Source organism: Mytilus galloprovincialis, chromosome 1, assembly GCF_965363235.1.
Source record: "Mytilus galloprovincialis chromosome 1, xbMytGall1.hap1.1, whole genome shotgun sequence".
NCBI lineage: Eukaryota > Metazoa > Mollusca > Bivalvia > Mytilida > Mytilidae > Mytilus > Mytilus galloprovincialis.
The window spans coordinates 34,407,833-34,411,774 of NC_134838.1; positions in this window are offsets into that span (position 1 = coordinate 34,407,833).

A 3,942-nucleotide genomic window follows, 5' to 3' on the forward strand; every position below is an offset into this window, starting at 1 on the left:
TTTGAATTTAAGACTGCTTGGTAATACAACTGAGTGTGTGCAATTTTTGAGAAAAAAAATCCCAATCTGTACAAATCTTGTCCACAAATCATGATGAGCAACTATTAAATGCAATGAAAAGACAAACTAATACAAATTCATATTGGTACCCCCTTATTTTGAAGGATCAATGAGTTCAAATGGCGACATATTGTTGGAACCCACCCTTCATTATCCTGGGTTGGGACCCCTTTAAAAATGGCTGAATCCACCACAGAAAAGAGATATATTCCTTCTGTAAATATTACGAATAAATACTTGGAAAAACTCTGAGAGATGATGATAGTTTCAGATAACTCAGAATGAAGGTTTTTAAATGATGATTCAAAATAATAGTTCTTCTCATTGAGACAAAGTTATAATCTTAAACATTTTGGATAATGTTTCACTATACCAGTATTCAATTTAAAATACAAATATAATTCATTTTTCTATTTCCAATACATCACAATAAAAATCAAATACAATTTTTTTCTATATAAATGACCGTAAAAATATCAAAATTTCATTTCAGAATTACATATAAAGATTCCTTGTTAACAAAACACCATACCCTGAATACTTGAAAACCATAAAACAATCCAAAGAACCAAGAAAAATAGAAGACATAACTAGAACCAACTGCAAGCTACAGTAAAAAGCAACAGTGTTAAATGTTAGCAAAGATGCAGCGCTCCAATCTCAATGTATTTCTGAAATGATAATTAGATATTTACTTAGTCTACAAGCAAATATTTAAGATAAAAAAGATAAATATTCAGCTATGAAAATTTTAATGCACCTGACCACAATTCAATTAAGTTATTCTACAATTTGACAATCACAATGTATTGAAAATAGAAAATTGGATATTTGTTTATTTATAAGCCTGAATTTTTGCATTTTGATAACTTTTTAATGAAATTCAAATAATCTGAACCCAATTATATTTGTCTAATTACTCCATTAGTATACACAGGCGGATTCAGAGGTTTTTTTAAGGGACCCCACCCCTTTTTAGTGGGAAAAAAATTTGTTGATTTTTGACGTAAATATTGAAACATGACTGGAGCCAGCACCATCTTAGGCAGTCAGTGCGCCCCCTTATGAAAATTTATGAATCCACCACTGGTATGACATTAATGATTATACTCCTTCAACTTTCCTAAGGATGAAATATATATTACTTTAATCTTAGTATAGTGTACCAGATTTTTACTTTACAAATATACAGTACAACTGGATCAATAAGTTGAATGCCACATCATATTGGTATAATTTATATACCAATTTCATTAGAGTTACTTCCCCTTCTCATTGAGTCATGCAGTTAGACTGAGTCATCAGTCTGTTTTACTTATATTTTCTGTGAAAAGGATACATTATTAAATTTTGGAAATATTTTTTTAAGGTATCCATAAAAAAAATACAGAAATTTGTTATGACATACTTAATAATTTAATTATTTAATGCATGAAAAAGGTTTGCAAATGTCATTTTAAATTAGTAAATTAAAGTAAATTAACATTTCCAAATTTTGGTTTTATTCAAAATTATTTACTTTTTACTTTGAAAATTTCAACGGAAGTTCAAAAATATCTTATAAATAAAACATTTTAAAAGATTAATGTTGCATTTTGACAATATTTGATTAAAGAAAAAATGGAAAAAATGAATGGGAAAAAAAAGCATTTAACTTTTCGATTTGGAAATTAGCTAACATATCAAGTACTTACTATCCTGTGGCGCTGGAGATCATCCATTGTCTTTGGTTGGGTTGGTGCTCACCCAGTGCTCAAGAGGGTTGATGATGTACTTTTATTTCTACTTTTATTTATTTATTTACTTTTTTTTTTGTTATGTGTTGTCTTTTTTCGTCCATGGTTTTAAATTGCCAACTTTGTATCTTCCATTTTTGATTCAATCTCAGTTGATCATTATACCTGGGCTCTTTGAATATTGTGGACAGTGGTGGAAATACTATAAGGTATAAGCCATTCCCAAATGTTCTAGGAAATGGATACCTTCTTTTTGATTAAATTGTGTGTGCTGCTTGAAAAAAAAATTGTAAAAGAAGATGTCTTATGTGTTAAATATTGTGAGGTATGATATATTTTGTGTTCCACAGAGTTCAGTCTCAAATTACACCAGGTACCAATGATGATTTCTCACTCGAAAGATTTTTTGTTCCCATCCTGCATATGGTTTCTAAACATTTATTTATACTGTTAAAGGTAGTTATTTTTTAATTATCCAGATAAGAATTCAATCAGGATATATCCATAAAAACATAATAGAATGATGTTGATACCTTATAAAGGTATTTATGTTGATTTCTTCTGTGTGTTTTATCTCATTGACATTAATACCATATGATATTTCTTAAAGACAAACAAAAACACAGAAAGAGTCAGAAATAATAAATATTGTATACCTATTCATCTTTGTAAGAACTCTGAAATGGATAAAAATAATAAAGATTAGAAATTTGTTGGAGAAGACGGAAATACCCTCCGCTGCCATCTACAACAAAAACAAATTTTATATATTAGTAATGTTTTTGAGAACGTTGGTGTCACTTCCATCAAACAGGCCCTTTAACAATCTCAGAGTAGAATGATCTTGTTACTATTGTATAGCGTTGCGGAAACTATATGCTACCCTTCCTGGTCTGCTACAACGGAGTCTATCCAAGGTCTATGACTGAAATATCCTCTCAGCTGCATCTGCAAAAATAAAATTAAAAATCTGTTGGTGAATTCTGGAATTAAATGAATATACAACATTACACAAAAAGATATATACATTCAGGTAACAAGCTGGCATATATCTGATATGTTAAGGATACAGGCTAATCCTGTATGAAATATTTTATACAGAAAGAATATTGCATTGAATTCCTACTAGAAAAGAGTTATCTTCTAGTCAGACAGTAGTAGAAATCCACTCGGAAAATAGCCGAAATATTTTACTCATTATTTGTTAAAAAGTTGCGAAAAGTTTAATTTGAACAAATAATGACTAAAATTATGCACTATTGTTGCTTTAATTGATTACTTGTAACTTATGCAGAGTATAAGTGTTGTTAATCAGACGGGATGGTTTCTTCCATAAGATGGGGCAGTCAATTCCATTATAAGGTCAAAGGTCATGACTAATTTGGTCTATCTGATATCAGGGTTTAGGTTCTCAGATTACAATTGCAGGCTACCAGCTTCTCACTTTTGATTTGGCTGTTGAATACAAAGAACGTTTACTCTATAGGAATAAGTTTTCAATTTCAGACTTTATTATTATTTCTATCTTTATTATCAATGAAGTATTGAAGGTGTCCAAGGTGTTAAACTTAAGTCTACCCCCTTACAACCACTTTCCTATTCAACTCCTTGGGGGTCACTCAGCTGTTTCACATCTGATTTTTGGACCATTACGAAATTCACCAGGTTAATTTCTCTTCTTATCCCAAAGTAATTAACTACTTTTCATCTCTCCACCGTCAATTCAATCTTTTTTGTAGCACCCTGCTACGAAATGCAGCATCGCTTCATCCCCTTTTTGGAACCCTCTGTGTTCCAGTTGATTGGCAGAATGACCATGTCAACGGGGCTTGGCTACCCACTATACCAAGTGTTGTCAATAGGGCCTGGAGCAAAATTTTCCCAGCTGAGATACTGACTCTGAAAGGGCAAACTTATATTATAATAAAAGTGAAACTTAAACAAGCCTTTGTTATCAACAGCCTTATCAATTTGTCGAAGTACTTGCATTAGGTTTAGTCATTTGTCTGGTTCTGGTTTTTTATATGGTCAGTAATTGTGGTTCTTCATCTTAAAGACTAACAAAGAGACTGTAGCATTTGGTCCCATGTTGTATATACATGTACATGTTTATGATGAGTATGATTTGCCACCAGCTGTTCCAGGG